We start from the raw sequence: 16,861 nt of genomic DNA, 5'->3' as shown, positions 1-16,861 counted from the left end.
GCGTAGAGGGCTGTTGCCTGGGACAGTGATCTGTAAGTTTTTTCCCCTTTAAATAAATACCACCCTATTAATCATAATTCCAAACTGATGTGGCATTGTTTGTGACTTACGCCTTCACTGGGTTTTTTGATTCTCCATATGAAATTTAGTATTGTTCTTCGTGAAGAATTGTGCTGGGATTTTGATGAGTGTTGCATTGAGTTGTGGATTGCGTTTGCTAAGATTGTCATTTTTACTGTGTTAATCCTACCTATCCATGAACATGGGAGATCTTTCCCCTTTCTGGTGTCTTCTTCAGTTTTGTTATTCAAAGATTTAAAATTCTTTCCCTTATTTGGTTAGAGTTACCCTAAGATATTTTATGCTGTTTGTGGCTATTGTGTTTCTCTGATTTCTTTCTCAGCCCATTTATCATCTGTGTAAAGGAGGGCTACTTTTTTTTTTTTAAATCTTGTATCCTGCCACATTATTAAAGGTGTTTATCAGCTATCAGAGTTCCCTGGTGGTATTTTTGTAGTCACTTATGTATACTAGCATATCACCAACAAATAATGAGAGTTTGACTTCTTCCAATTTGTACTTCCTTGATCTCCTTTGTTGTCTTATTGCTCTAGTTACGACTTTGAATACTTCATTGAATAGGTATAGAGAGTGGACAGCCTTGTCTTGTTCCTGATTTTAGTGGAATCACTTGGAGTTTCTCTCTATTTAGTTTGATGTTGGTTGTTGGTTTGCTATATATTGCCTTTATTATGTTTAGGAATGTTTTATGTATCCCTGATCTCACCAAGACTGATCTTGCCAAGATCTTCATCATGAAGGGATGTTGGTTTTTGTCAAAGGCTTTTTCAGTATCTGATGAAATGATCAGGTGTTTTTTTTCTTTCAGTTTGTTTATATGGTAGATTATATTGATGAATTTTCGTATGTTGAACCATCCCTGCATCCCTGGGATGAAGCCGGCTTGATCATGGTAGATGATGATTCGGTTTGCCAGTATTTTATTGAGTATTTTTGCATCAATGTTCATGAATGAGATTGGTCTGTAATTCTCTTTCTCTTTGCATTTTTGTGTGGTTTGAGTATCAGGGTAACTGTAGCCTCTTAAAAAGAGTTTGGCAGTGTTCCCTCTGCTTCTAGTGACTATAGTCAGTTACCCACAGTCAACATGAATGAGGAGAAACCGAAAGTGTTCCTAGTCTAAGACAAGAAGGGGCCAACACTCACCATTGTTATTCAGTATAGTGCTTGAAATCTTGGCCAAAAACCAGGGGAAAGAAAAAAAAAACAAGATAAATTAAGAAAGCAAGACTTATCCCTGTTTGCAGATGATATGATTCTATACTTAGAAGGCCTAAAATCTCCACAGTAAGACTCTTGGCGATTATCAACACTTTTACCAAAGCAGCAGGATACAAAATCAGTGGCTTTTCTATTCACTAACAATAAATTTGCTGAGAAAATTAAACAATCTTGTTCACAATAGCCTTTTCTAAAAATATCACTAAGAAATACCTGACATAACTAACTTATAAAGAGAACAACTTTATTTTGGCTTGTAGTTTTGGTCTATGATCACTTGGCTTTGTGAGTTGGGGACAGGCCTATGACAAGGCAGTTCCTAAAAGGTAGGAAGCTATGCTAGAACACATGGTTTATTTTGTGGTAGCTTGGAAGCAGAGACAGAAAGTGACTTGGGTGCCACAGTCACTTTTGAGAGCCCACCCCTATGACCTAATCTCCTTCCATTAGGCTCAATCTCTTAAATGTTTTGCTACTTCCCAGAAGTGCCAAAGGCCAGGGACCAAATCTTCTGCTCCATGGGCCTTTGTGGAGATGGACTTCAGGTCCTGGAGAGACGGCTCAGTAATTAAGAGTGTTGCTGCTCTTTCAGGGGACCCAAGTTTGTGTCCCAACACCTATATTAGGTGATTCTCATGTGTCTGTAATTCCAGCTCCAGGGGATCCAGCTCCTCTCACCTCTGAGGGTGCCTGTATTCCCATTCACATGCCCACATGCAGACATACACACCTACACATAATTAAAAGTAATAAAAATATTTTTTAAAGACCCAAGCTACAGCAGCAGTTAGCAATCCCTGCTAGTGTATTTCTGTTTTTCCCCATGGTGGTACATTACTAGCCCATAGCTGTTCTGGACAGGTAATTCTGGGAACAGTGGTGCTTTTCTTCCCTGTGAGAGTCCTTCTCATTCTAAGTGCTCTCGTTTTTCCATGGCTGCCTTTCTGACATTTATTTTGTGTTCTAGCAAGTTTATTTGAAGGTAGACAAAAGTGTGTTAGAAAGTTGTACTTGAGACAAAGAAAGTCTCAACTATACTCAAAACTTGAGTTTACGGAAATTCTAAAAGCATTCTGAGCAAAATAAATGTGGATCTGAGCAGTATACTAGTTACTTTTCCTGTTGTCACCAAATACTCTGATAAAAATAGCCTATGGGGGAAAGTGGTTTTGATTCATGGTTTATAGGTATGGTCTGTCTTGGTAGGAAGGTCATGGCCGTGGGAGGTTGGGAGAACTGGTCCTATTCACCCACTGTTGGTAAACAGCTCCCTCCATTTACACAGTTCACAACCCTATGTTTCAGGGAAGCTGCTGGTCATTCCTGTCCGCCCAGAACCAAAATAATCACACAGAAACTGTATTAATTAAATCACTGCTTAGATCATTAGCTCTAGCTTCTTATCGGGTAGCTCTTACATCTTAATTTAACCCATGTCTATTAATCTGTATGTCACCACGAGGTTGTGGCCTACCAGCAAAGTTCTGGCATGTCTGACTCTGGCAGCAGCTCCATAGCATCTCATCTCTCTGACTCCACCCTTCTTTGTCCCAGCATTGAGTCCAGTTTTCTCCGCCTACCTAAGTTCTGCCCTATCAACAGGCCAAGGCAGTTTCTTTATTCATTAATGGTAATCACAGCACACAGAGGGGACTCCCACATCACCTCACCTTTTCTGTTTAAATAATAAAAGAAGGTTTTAACTTTAACATAGTAAAATTACATATAATAAAACAGGTATCAGGCAAGAATTACAATTACAATATTTATGTCTACTTTATCTTTTATCCTAAGGAAAACTATAACTATAAATTCTTCAACTCCCATCAAAGACTCCAGAAGGATATAATATTACTTAAGTTAACAGGAAGTGCATTGTAAGCAACTTCCAAAATTCTAAAATTGACAGAGACATCTTACTGCCTGGACAGGCACCCAAAGTTCTTCTATACCATTGGGGCATCCATCTTTAGCCTACAGGCCCATAGTATCCAGCAGAATTTTCCATGAAACAGGAAATTTCAAAGACAGTTCCCCCACTTTCTTCTGTATCCTGAAGAATGTTTAGCAGACTCTTTCATGAAGCAGGAACCTCGAAGGATCATTTCACTTTTAGGCAAATTTAGCAGTCATTTCTCTTTGGGTTCTGCATGTCCAGATTTTGCAGCATACCATGAAGCAGTCCAGGGAAGAGCAGTTTCTTGCCCAAAGTTTCTAACCAACTCCATAAGGAGTCTTTTCAATGCCCATCATCCTCTTGAAGTCGATCGGTGCTGCCAGGGGCAGATATGTCTCACTGTCATGAAAAGTCCTAATTTCTTAAAATATTTAAATGCCATATTCTGAAGGTCTCGGAAAGATTTGAAGAATACCTATCTAACTGAAATATATCTCCATACATTCAGAAAATCCAACTAACATGACTACAAGCTTGACCATTATAGATGATTATCCATTAACTTATATTTCTTAATTATACATTACACTTTTAAATGACCTACACAAACATAATACCTTAATCAAGATCAGAAATACATATACATATAACAAAATTGACCTTAAATTTGTATCATTAAACCAAGATCCATATCAATGCAAATCTATATAGCATATCCCCCTTTATATGTAAACAAACATTTATAAACAGTATTTGGGAATATGGGTGTAGTTTTTCTCCAAACTACTTCCTGCTGTTTATTGGGCAAAGTAATTTTCTTTGTGATTATTTTTGGGGTGTTTATGGCGACCTTTCAGGGGGCCTTGGTCCAAAAACAAGTAGTCTGGAAACAATCCACAGGTTCTTATCTTCTGTGAAAACAAAAGAAGAACCTTTTTTTCAAAACAACATATCCTTAGACTCAAATTTTGAAATCAAGATACCTTTATGTTGGTTTAACTTAGCAGTCCATACAATGAAATGTCTCTCTTTACTTAACTCATTCATAGTAAAAAAATTCAAAGATAACACAATAACATACATAATCTAGATTCTCTGTCAACTTTCCATTTTTATGTGCCTTATTCTTTGTTTATTTCTTTTAATCTATGACTGTCTGTACTCTCTCTTTAAAGACTTTTTTTTAAACGATTTACTTCTTTTCCAACTCTCTATACTCTTTTTCTTCTCCCTCCCAAGCCTACGTATATTTATCCAATAGTTTGACCCATTTTTAGTTTTTTTTTTAAATCTGGAATTGTCTTTATTGCATATCTGTAATTATTTTCTGACCAGAAGCACTTCTTGTTCTTCTTTTTTTTTTTTTGGTTTTTCGAGACAGGGTTTCTATGTGGCTTTGGAGCCTGTCCTGGCACTAGCTCTATAGACCAGGCTGGTCTCGAACTCACAGAGATCCGCCTGCCTCTGCCTCCCGAGTGCTGGGATTAAAGGCGTGCGCCACCACCGCCCGGCTCAGAAGCACTTCTTAAATGCTTAAGAATCTGAGCTGCAACATCACTAGGTCAAATAAGGTACTGTTTGCTTGCCCTACACAGTCTGGCATGGTGGAGCTGCTCACCGCCTCTGAGAGACATGCACAGTGCCCCATCTCTAGGCACACAGCCAGTCCATGTTGCCATTAAGCAAGCTACAACAGTCTGCTCACAAATCCCCACTCAAGTGCTCCGCCTCCCAGATGGCTTGCTGGCAGCATAGCCCAGAAAGCCGGCATTTTAAAACGGCCGTGGCTTTTTTCCTGCTGCAGCTGAATCAGGAAAATCTCTCTTAAAAGAACTGCCGCAAGCCACCAGCAAACAGCAAGATGCTGTGTTAAACTCTGTAATTTTTTTTTTTTTTTTGTCTAGAATTCCTTTTCAAGCCCTCTCAGGTTTTATGTGGATTTAGTAGGCCATGTGGGCACCAATTTGTTGCAGGGGAGCTGCTTGGTCGCTTCCATCTGCCCAGATCCGAAATAATCACACAGAAACTGTATTAATTAAATCACTACTTGGCCCATTACCTCTGGCTTCTTATTGGCTAACTCTTACATCTTAATTTAACCCATGTCTATTAATCTATGTCACCACGAGGTTGTGGCTTACCAGCAAAGTTCCAGTTTCTTTATTCATTAATGGTAATCACAGCACACAGAGGGGACTCCCACATCAATCCTAGGGAAAGTTGTTAAGCTCAGGGAGTAGGTTCTTCACCCCAGTTAGCCTAACCAAGATAGGCCCTCATGGGCATGGTCAAAAGCTTGTTGTTTTCAGTTGATTGAGGACTTAAGTTGACAGTTAAGGTTGACCACCAATAGTAACTGCTAGGGTTAGTCTAGTTCTTTGTACTGTGAAAGACTTTATAAACAACAGGGCAACCCGACAAGTTGTACAATACGATGTTTCCACAACAAGTGGAGGGAAAAAAATCCCAATATTTTGGAGGCTTCTTTTAACGTGGTAGTGTTTTAAGAGAACTGAGAGCCAATTAAATTGCTTCTGGATACTACCTAAGGGATTTACAGGGGCCTCTTCTTCATTGACTCCTCCAGTTTTTATGCTAGCTGCACTGGGCTCTCTAGGACTAGACTTTAGTGAGCTGAGTACCTTAATCTCATACAGAAATTCATGCAACACTTGCTAAGGAGCTATGTTGGGAAGCATTGGTCTAGGAGGTTTAAAGAGTGCAGAGTTGAGGAAGTTCTTTCCCTTGAGAAGTTTACAGGCCTAGGAGAGGATGTGACACAAAAGAACTTATGATTGAAGTGATGTCAGAAGGGGACAGCATTTACTCTGGAAGATGTTGACCAAGGTATGGGCTACCATCTTTGTAGGATGTTGTTTTGAGAAACAGTTATTGTCAGAGTACAACCTACAGAGTTAATTGGTCTGAGGATACTCAGATATTATATTGTTAGTATAGAAATTACTAGTAGGCTTAAATATTTAAAGATTTTTATATTGCTTTGAGACAAGATTGGACTTCAGACTTGCTGTGCATCCAGGGATGACTTAGGACTTCTGCTCTTCCTGCCAGCTCCTTCTAAAGTACTAGGCTTATAGGTATACACAACTGTACCAGGCAAAATATTTCGGGTTCCGATGGAGCAAGTGAGTTTTAATAAGGAAGTATTTTGACATTTTCTTTTAAAATAACTTACTAAGCCTTGAGCGTTTGTAATTGTTAATTTTTGTGAGGTCCCTACCCGTTCTCCCTCCTTGAAAGTAGCAGCATTCAGAGCCATTTTGGGGCAGTTAGACTGAGAACTGTGGGTGGGTGGTTCCACAGTGACTTCCTGGGACATGAGGGATGTGGGTAACTGTTAGCATGGGGCTGTGAACAGAAACAGTGCAGCAAGATTACACTGTGTGATAAACGGGCCGGCAAAATCTCTGTTCTCTCCGACTGCTGAGGAGAGTTGTGTGGAGTGCTTACAGATTAGTTAGTTGCTGTTTGTTTTTTTTTGGTTTTTCGAGACAGAGTTTCTCTGTGGTTTTGGAGCCTGTCCTGGAACTAGCTCTGTAGACCAGGCTGGTCTCGAACTCAGAGATCCGCCTGCCTCTGCCTCCCGAGTGCTGGGATTAAAGGCCTGCGCCACCACCACCCGGCTTCAGTTGCTGTTTTAATTCATGTTCTGGGTATTTTAAAGCATTTTTCTTTTCTGGAATAATAAAATATTTTTATTAATTTTTAAAATGAATTTGACTGCAGTAGAATGGAAGAAAAAGGACCAAAAAATTTAATTCCTATGTTACTGGAGAATGCTGGCAGAGTACCAAGTTTTAGAAGAGACGACGTACCCTTTATTAACAGTATACTCTTTTTCTGTTTATACTTTCAAGGTACTTATTTAAAATTAAACATTATCTTGGCAATTTGATTTCTCAGGTAGAGTTTATAGTGTTAATATTTTGCTAGAAATTTAATTTTGCTTTAATTAAAAACTTAATGCTTTCTTTAAAATTTTTAAGTCATATATTTTTATTTAGTTAGTTTTTTCGAGACATGGTTTCTCTATGTAGCAGCCCTGGCTGACATGGAACTCGCTTTGTAGTCCAGGCTGGCCTTGAACTCAGAAACCCACCTGCCTCTCCTCGTACCACCATACTTGGCTATTTATTTATTTGTATGTGTGTGCAGGCAAGTAAAATAAAAAAAAAATATCAAGGCGAGCAAGGCATAGGGAAGAAGACAGTAAACAGCATTCTTCCATGGCCTTTACTTCACTTCCCACCTCCAGGCTCTGGTCTGACTTCCTCAGTAATGGGGTGTTACCTGAAAGTTGTAAGCTGAACTAAATTCCTTCCTTCCTCAAGTTGATTTTGGTTAGTATTTTCTCACAACAACAGGCAAGCTATGACTCCTCCCTTTCCCCCAGTTTGCCTGGAATTGCTAACTTGCTATGTAGAACAAGCTGGCTTTAAAAACATAGAGATCTGCCTGCCTTTGCCTCTTTAGAATTCAAGGTATGTGTGTTGGGACCAAACTTGGGTCCTCTACAAGAACAGTAAATGCTTTTAACCACTGAGCCATCTCCCCAGTTCCTTATTTATTTATTGTGCATGTTTTTTGCATATATATATATGTGTGTGTGTGTGTGTGTGTCATGGTATCCACGTGGAAGTCAGAGGATAACTTTTGGGAGCTGGCTTTGTCTTTCCATGTGAGTTCCAGGATTGAACTCAGGTTGCTAGGTTGGGTAGCAAGTATTCTTACCTATTCAGCCATCTCTAGCCTTATATAGAAATTTCTCTTGTTTGAATTCCAGATTCTGGGACCAGCTCTTGGATTTCTAAGGATCAGAATTTGCTGAGCATCCTCATTGTTACCACTTTGGTTTCAGTTGTTATTCAAGCTCATTTGTCTGTTTCCTGTCTTCTGCCCTTGTCCTGTACCATCTGTTGCTGATACAGCAGGACTCCAGTAATAGGTGAGTTGCATCATGTTGCTCCTCTATTCAGAATCTGCTTCCCTCCCGACTTTGTAGTTTCCCCATTAACTAATGTCACCACAGATGACATCTGCTATATCCAGTCTGTGTAGGGGACTCCTTCATTAGGGTCTTTACACATGTTTTGCCTTCTGCTGGAATATTCTTTATATAGAGGTGAATGTGATTAGCTTTCTTGCTGCCTTGGATTCCCCCCCTCCCCCGAAATGATCTTAGTACAACTAAATTTCACCCTTTTCCAATATTTCATATTACTTATTTATTTTGTGTACTATTTTTTCCCTTGCTAGACTATATTTTTATCCTGTCTCTCTCTCTCTCTCTCTCTCTCTCTCTCTCTCTCTCTCTCTTTCTTTTTTGAGGCAGGGTTTCTATGTGTAAGCCTGTGTCTGCCTCTGCCTCCTGAGTGCTGGGATTAAAGGCGTACACCACCACTGTCCAACTCTAGACTATATGTTTTTATAGGACAAAGTTTTGTCTGTGTTTTTTCCTGGTCTTCAGACTAGAGGATGGTCTGGCCTATTGTAATATTCAGTAAAGATTTGTTGAAAGTTTTTTTATTTTTTTGTGTTGTGTATGTATGTTTTAATAGCATGAAAACTATACAAATACTGATTTTGATGGACTGTTGTCTTAGTTTGCTTTTGTTGCTGTCATAAAACACATGACCAAAAGCAAACTGGGAGGGGATGGTTTATCTGGCTAACAGGTTATACTCTATCATCAAGGGTGACGAAGGTAGGAACTAAAGGCAGTAAACTAAGAACCACCTATTAATCTTAAATATTTTATATTGGTATGACGTTTTATATATTGATACAAACTTAAGGTTATTTTTATTACTTAATATGTGTTCCTACTTTTGTTTAAGATATTTTTTGTATATTGATACAAATTTAAGGTAATTTTTGTTATGTAGACACACATTTCTACTTTTATTTAAGGTATTGTAGCTATGCAGCTCATTTAAAACTATAATGTACATTTCTAGTCTTTGAAAGTTATTATTACAAACTATTTAGGATAATTAACAAATACAGGTTAGTAGTCATCTAACAGTCAGATTTTTGGCCGTGTTAGGTATGTTTTCAAGGCCAAGCACATATATTTTAGATAGACAGATGGTTTTCAAATATATCAGATATCTATAGAATATAGCATTCAAGATGTCTTAATAACCTAAGGCTTTTCATGACAGTAAGACCTGTCTGCTCCTCGCAGTGCTAATTTACTTAAAAAAAAAAAAAGGATGATGGGCATCAGAGAACTTGCACATGGCGTTTGCTCTTATTGTGTCAGTGGCATTGTCAGCCACTGAGCAAGAAACTGCCCTTGCCTTGACTGCCGACACTGTACTGTCCAAACTGGACAAATAGACACAAGAGAAAGAGACTGCTGAGCTTTGCCAAGAGAAGGTAGGACAGGTCTTCAAAAGTTCCTGCTTCACAAAAAAGTCTGTCAGATAGTCTAGGATTGTAGGCCAAAGGAAGATGCCCCAGTGTTGCAGAGGAACTTTGGGTGACTGTCCAGGAAACCAGCTGTTTTTGTTGTTCCTGTAGTTTTAGAAGTTGTTTGTTCTATACTATCTGCTTACTCAGGTAATATTATATTCTTCCTAGCTTGTTGATAGGGTTAAAGACTAGATAGTTATAGTTAAAATTTTCCTTGGTACTAAATTCAGAAAAAAAAAAAAACTTATATAAACTTAAGGGTATTTCCCGGGTAGGGAAATTCCATTGTCTTACGGAAATCCTAACTTAATAAAACCTACAAAAACTAAAACAAACAGACAAAAAAAACTTATATAAGAGATGTAAAGTTTATAATGCTGAGAAACATAAAAGCTTAAGTTGTTTATCTAAAAAGATGTTTTTAGGTCTAGAAAGATATTTTTAGGATGGTTTTACAAGTTATGATATAAAATGGTTCAGGTACAAAGGTTGGAACTCATCAAGATAGGATAGATAATGCAATATTTTCTTTGAATTTGCCAATATTAAAGTACTAAACATTATGAATGTATTTCTTATTGATAATTGTTTAATATATATGTATATAGTTTTACAGTGTTAGAGTTAAAACTTTCCCTTTTTATTTAGACAAAAAGTGGGATATATTGTGGGATATTTGTACACTGTGAAGATAATACAGTGTTACTGTGATTATTGTAATAAAAAGCTAAATGGCCAATAGCTAGGCAGAAGAGATGGGCAGGACTTCCAAGCAGAGAGAAGAGATCATTTAGGCATGCCAGGGATGCCAGTGTGACTTGGAAGAAGCAGATGTGCAGGAGAAGAGGTAATAGCCATGGCAGGACATAGATTAATAGAAGTGGGTTAATTCAAGTTAGATGAATTATTGGGAACAAGCCCAAGCTATAAGTTGAACCTTCATAATTAATAAGTCTCCATGTAGGGTACTGGAGAGATGGCTCAGCGGTTAAGAGCACTGGCTGCTCTTCCAGAGGTCCTGAGTTCAATTCCCAGCAACCACATGGTGGCTCATAGCCATCTGTACTGAGATCTGGCACCCTCCTCTGGCGTGTGGGCATACATCGAGGCAGAATGTTGTATACATAATAAATCCTCTGGCCTTTGAGTTATCTTTCTTACACATCTGCCTGGGGGATAGCATTGCTTGTGGTGGACCTTCTTGTGTCAACTGGCAGTTAAGAAAACACCTTGTAGACACAGGCCAGTCTGATGAAGATAATTTCTCAGTTAATATTTCCTGTTCCCAGGTATGTCTAGGTTTGTGTCAAGTTGACAAAAATTCGTCTCCGCAATATTAAGTTTACACATAGCCAGAAAACAGCTTCAGGTGCTTTGATCTAAAGGAGATAAGTAGTTTTAGGAACTTGTCAGGAAATGAAATGTTGAAGGAGTAGCGAGGAAAAGCTGTCTGTAACCTATCTCTCACGAAGCCTGTTTCCACCAGTGCTGTAGGAGCCTGTGCTTTCGCTCATGCTACACTGATGATGTGTCAGAATGAGACAGTCTGAAGGGTGGGTGCGATGCTGAATACTAACATTTATTATGTAGCTATGGTGGTCTAAATGAAAATGGCGCCCATAGACTCATAGGGAGTGGTGTTATTGGAGGTTTGTCCTTGTTGGAGGAAGTGTGTCATTGAGCTCAAGCCAGGCCTAGTGGTTCACTTTCTCTTCCTATTGCCTGTGGATCCAGGTGGAGAACTCTCAGGTACCTCTCCAGCACTGTGTCTTGCCTGCATGCCACCTTGTTTCCTAGTGTGACAATAATGGACTAAACCTTTGAACAGTAAGCCAGCCCCAAATAAATGTTATCCTTTATAAGAGTTGCCATGGTCATGGTGTCTCATCACAACAATAAAACCCTAATACAATCTCATATAGAAAATATTTAATTTTATATGTAGAAAAAGCTTAGATATAGGATAGATTAAGCTGAGTGTGGACTGTGACACCAAATACTACCTCTAGGGTAGTATCTTAGATAGTGCCTAAAGCATAAGAAAGCCAAGGACTCATCTTAGTTTAGCCCAGTCACTTCTCTGTGTCTGTGTCTTGACCACAAGCTGAGACAAGCCTCTAGAACTGGCAGCTAATGGGAAACAGGTCTTCACTGTGGTTATGATCTCAGTGTGATTAGTGCTTATCTCCTGGAGTTGAGTAAATCTGTGTTTAGGTCCAGTGATGTCCCAGATTACATGTTAGTTTAGATATCAAACCAACGTCTCTTTAGAGCGTGGTTAGGGACCGTTTGTCACAAGTCTGGGATGCTACAGGGTTGTTTGTTTTTTGTTTTTGTTTTTGTTTTTGTTTTTCAAGACAAGGTTTCTCTGTAGCTTTGGAGCCTGTCCAGGAACTAGCTCTTGTAGACCAGGCTGGCCGTGAACTTATAGAGATCCACCTGCCTCTGCCTCCTGAGTGCTGGGATTAAAGGTGTGCACTATCACTGCCCGGTCCTGTGTGGCAGTTTTTATTTAATGCTCCCCCCCCCACTCTGTCATTGCTACCTCTTCACTACTCTACGACTTACTGCCAGGGTTGAGGTCTCTTGTCTTTTATTTTTTTACTTTATGACTAAGTACACTAAAATCTAGATGTATTTAATTGCCAGTCACATTTATTTGTGGTGCTCATCATGATTTATGATATGAATCTGTTTATTAACTACTTTAAAAAGTTGGTGATTGCCAGATGATGGTGGCACACACCTTCAATCTCAACATTCAGGAGGTAGGGGCAGGTGGATCTCTGGTGTAGGAGGTCCTTCTGTTTATGTGTTGCTTTCATTGGTTGAATAAAGAAACTGCCTTGGCCTTTTGATAGGGCAGAACTTAGGCAGGCATGGAGAAGACAGAAAACAGCTTCAGGTGCTTCAGGTGCTTTGATCTAAAGGAGATAAGTAGTTTTAGGAACTTGTCAGGAAATGAAATGTTGAAGGAGTAGCGAGGAAAAGCTGTCTGTAACCTATCTCTCACGAAGCCTGTTTCCACCAGTGCTGTAGGAGCCTGTGCTTTCGCTCATGCTACACTGATGATGTGTCAGAATGAGACAGTCTGAAGGGTGGGTGCGATGCTGAATACTAACATTTATTATGTAGCTATGGTGGTCTAAATGAAAATGGCGCCCATAGACTCATAGGGAGTGGTGTTATTGGAGGTTTGTCCTTGTTGGAGGAAGTGTGTCATTGAGCTCAAGCCAGGCCTAGTGGTTCACTTTCTCTTCCTATTGCCTGTGGATCCAGGTGGAGAACTCTGGGAATGAATGCTGGGAAGAAGGGCAGACAAGCAGACACCATGGAGCTCCTGCTGGTTAGAATCTTGCTGGTAAGCCACAGTCATGTGGCAATACACAGATTTAATAGAAATAGGTTAAATCAAGATATAAGAGTTAGCCAATAAGAAGTTAGAGCTAATGGGCCAGGCAGTGTTTAAATGAATACAGTTTCTGTGTGATTATTGAACAAAGGGCCCCTGCTCCATGTAACAGATCTCTGTGAGTTCAAGACCAGCTTGGTCTACAGAGCAAGTTCCAGGATAGGCTCCAAAGCTACACAGCAAAACTCTTGTCCTGAAAAACCCAAAAATTAATTAATTAATGAAATAAAATAAAATAAAAAAATTGGTGATGCCAACCTTTCTCTCGCTCTTTTATTATGAAATAAAATTTATCCTGATCTCTTTAAAAGTATAGTTTAATGAAATTAAATCCATCCACATTGTTTTGTAGCCATCCATTGCTGTAACTGTTTGTTTTGTAACACTGGAAAGCCGTACACACCCATTAAACAGTAAGCTCATCCTGCCCTCCTAGCTCAGGTAAACCACTTTTGTCGTCTGCCTCTCTGATCTGCCTAATCTAGATATACACGTAAGTATTTGCAAAGTCATAGGTTACTTATTTATTATATATATTTGTGACTGACTTATTTCATTAGCCCTCACAGTTTTATCTGTCCTATAGCTCTGATGTTTAACACACAGTCATGTGTCAAAATTTCTTTCCTTTTTAAGGGTGAATACTATTCCATAGTCTACTTTACTTTGCTAATCCATTTTGGATTATAGATTTTTCTTCTCTAAGAGAAGAGACAGAGAGTAGTAGAATGCTAGCAATTGGAGTTTCTTTCCCTTTTCTCTAGACCTGGTTTTTTTTTTTTTTTGGTTTTTCAAGACAGGGTTTCTCTGTGGCTTTGGAGCCTGTCCTGGAACTAGCTCTTGTAGACCAGGCTGGTCTCGAACTCACCAGAGATCTGCCTGTCTCTGCCTCCCAAGTGCTGGGATTAAAGGCGTGCGCCACCACCGCCTAGCTTCTCCAGACCTGTTAAGAGTGACCCACAGCCAAATAAATTAAAAGTAAGCTTGTAGTACTTTATTTGCCGAAGATCAGATTATTTCCATAGCAAAAACTACAGTCAGACCTTCTCCAAAACAAACAAAGATTTGCAATAGTATTTTTAAAAATTATTGCGATTGCCAGGTGGTGGTGGTGCACTCCTTTAATCACAGCATTCGAGAGGCAGAGACAGTTGGATCTCTTGTGAGTTCAAGGTTAGCCTGGTCTACAAGACCTAGTTCCAGGACAGGTAGGGCTGTTCCACAGAGAAACCCTGTCTCGAAAAACAAAACAAAACAAAAAAAACCAAAAAAAAAAAAAAAAAAACCACCACCAAAAAAAAACAAAAAAAAAACAAAAATAAAAAAAACACAAAAAACCCCTCCAAAACATTACTAATTACTATTGTGTATTATGACTTGTATGGCACATGCAAGAGTGTGCATCTGGAGGTTGAGAACATTTGGGAGCTAATTCTCCCCTTCCCTAGTGAGTTGAAGGGATCTAACTAACCATTGTCATGTACAGCAAATGCTTTACAAACCCATTGACGCACTGAGCTATCTCACCTGCTAAACCTGCTATATTATTTTTGATTCCTTTGTCTTTTGTCTCACCTAATAAATGAGGGCTCAGATTTTCACCTTTTACTCTTTGACAGCCATACCATATTACTTTATATTGTAGGAAGGGTCTGGGGTACAGAATATAGGCCGGAGAGGAGGGCTTTCTTTTGCTAACTTCTATTGTGTTTCTGTGTAGTGTACTGTAAATGCCCTCCTCAGTTTGAACTCTAGAACTATAGCTCTTCAAAATACTGTGAGAAATGATCTGAAGTTAGAAAGGTTTTTTTCTTTTTTTTGCCTTTTATATGATCTTATTCCTTCATTGAAGTTGCTCTGTTGTTGAGTGGTTATTGGAGACTCTTGGAGGAAGGCGCTAAGGTAGAGGTCTGTGACTCACAGTAGTCGAAGGCTTGATGTCTTGTGAAGTCTTCTTTAGGATTGTTATTACAAAACTGAGATATAGGTTGGAAATGTGTTCACTTTTCCTTGCTCCCTTTCTCCATCTTTGACTCATTCTTTGTGCCTGCCATTCGTTGTACAAATAGCCATTGTCATTGTACAGTACCCTAAAGAGACAAAAGACAAACACAAGGAAATAAATGAAACCTGGTTACTGTGATGACTGCTAGATAGCAAATCTAAGTGATGTTAGGGATGGGAATACAGTACAGATACATTTCAGATGGATAGATAGTCTTCAAATCATTCAAAGACCTATGGAATATGGCATTTAAAATGTTTTATGAATTTATACTTTTCTCAGCAATGAGTCATGCCTGCTTCTGGGAGAATCAGATACTTCTGAGAGGTTGATAGCATTAAAAATACTTGTTATGGAATTTGCCTTCAATATGACAAGGCTAGCCTTTTGGGGGGAAAATGCTCTTGCCTGGACTACTTGATGGCATACAGTATAAACTGTACATGCAGGACCGACAAAATGACTGCTTAACTTGCCTAAAGATGAGACAGTCCTTCAGGGTTCCTGCTTCTTCAAAGAGTCTGCCAGACATTCTGCAGGATTTAGGCAAAAGTGACTGAAAAACTGCCAATATTGGTAAAACAGCCTTTTAAATTTCATGGAAAAGTCTGGCAGATACTATGGGCTTGTAGGCTGAAGATGGAAGCCCCAACTGTCCAGGCAGTGAGATGTCTCTTTCAATTCTAGAGCTTTGAAAGTTTCTTATAGTGGACTTTCAGTTTACTTAGGTAGTATTATATTTTTGTGGGTTTTTTTTTTTTTTTTTTTTTTTTTTTTGGTTTTTCGAGACAGGATTTCTCTGTGGCTTTGGAGCCTGTCCTGGAACTAGCTCTTGTAGACCAGGTTGGTCTCGAACTCACAGAGATCCGCCTGCCTCTGCCTCCCAAGTGCTGGGATTAAAGGCGTGCGCCACCACCGCCCGGCCTTTTGTGGGGTCTTTTAAGAGTTGAAGACAGTTATAGTTTTCCTTAGTTATTATAAAAGATAATTTAGGTGTAAAACTTTAGACTCATAATGAAATCTTGTAACTATAATTCTTGCATGATACTTGTTTTGTTATATGTAATTTTACTATATTAAAGTTTCTTTTTAACTAGACAGAAAAGGAGAGATGATATGGGATGTATATGTGTTGCTTTTATTGGTTGATGAATAAAGCTGCTTTGACTTATAGCAGGGCAGAATATACCTAAGCTGGAAGACATACATATAGAGAAAGTAGATGGAGTCAAGGAGGCGCTATGTAGCTTCTGAAGAAGACAGATGCCGAAACTTTACTCAGTAAGCCACAGCCTTGTGGCAATACATGAAATAATAAAAATGGATTAATTTAAGATGTAAGAGTTAGTAAACAAAAATGTGTACTCTATTTGCATTTGACAAATTCAGAGAAAACACTCTATTATCTATCCTATCTTGGCGTTACTTTTTGTTAGCTGATTCATTGGGTTGTAGCTCTAAAAGCTTTCTGTAAGTAGTTCTCTATCTTTCTGTATTTGAGGCTTTAGAACATACATAAAGTGTTTGAGAGGAAATGACAGAAGATAAGGAAGTCCATTTGTTGGGGGGAAGCCTTTCACATAAAGTTTTCTTTTTTGGATAGCCAGTAAATTAGCATGATGGAAGTTTTAATGACTTAGGTTTTAAATTTGTGTTGTGTGTAAATTAAGTAATACAGTTTCTTTGGTTCTCCATTCCCTGGCCTCTAAAATGGCAGTATTTCAGATGTTGTTGAGATGGTGAAACAATCTTACTGCACTGTGTTTGGTGCAGCGATCACTCAGATGTCAGCTCTGTTTCTCCCTCA

At 38.9% G+C, this 16,861-nt stretch overlaps 1 protein-coding gene across 5 annotated transcripts in view; it reads left to right on the top strand.

Moving 5' to 3' along the window:
• Sfmbt1 (Scm like with four mbt domains 1) overlaps nt 1-16,861 on the top strand; it is a 100,451-nt gene that overhangs the window by 19,989 nt on the left and 63,601 nt on the right. For 3 of the 5 annotated variants that reach the window (XM_041662529.1, XM_041662528.1, XM_041662530.1), the window contains exon 2: nt 8,004-8,165. The exons of the other annotated variants lie outside the window; for them this stretch is intronic. The gene's annotated coding sequence lies outside the window, so the exon portion shown is untranslated. The remainder of the gene's footprint in view (nt 1-8,003; nt 8,166-16,861) is intronic. 5 annotated transcript variants of the gene reach the window in all.

This window comes from Microtus oregoni, unplaced genomic scaffold (assembly GCF_018167655.1).
Source record: "Microtus oregoni isolate MIOR12 unplaced genomic scaffold, Mior012 000013F_ref0000133, whole genome shotgun sequence".
Classification (NCBI taxonomy): domain Eukaryota; kingdom Metazoa; phylum Chordata; class Mammalia; order Rodentia; family Cricetidae; genus Microtus; species Microtus oregoni.
This window is presented reverse-complemented; position numbering and strand designations above follow the sequence as displayed.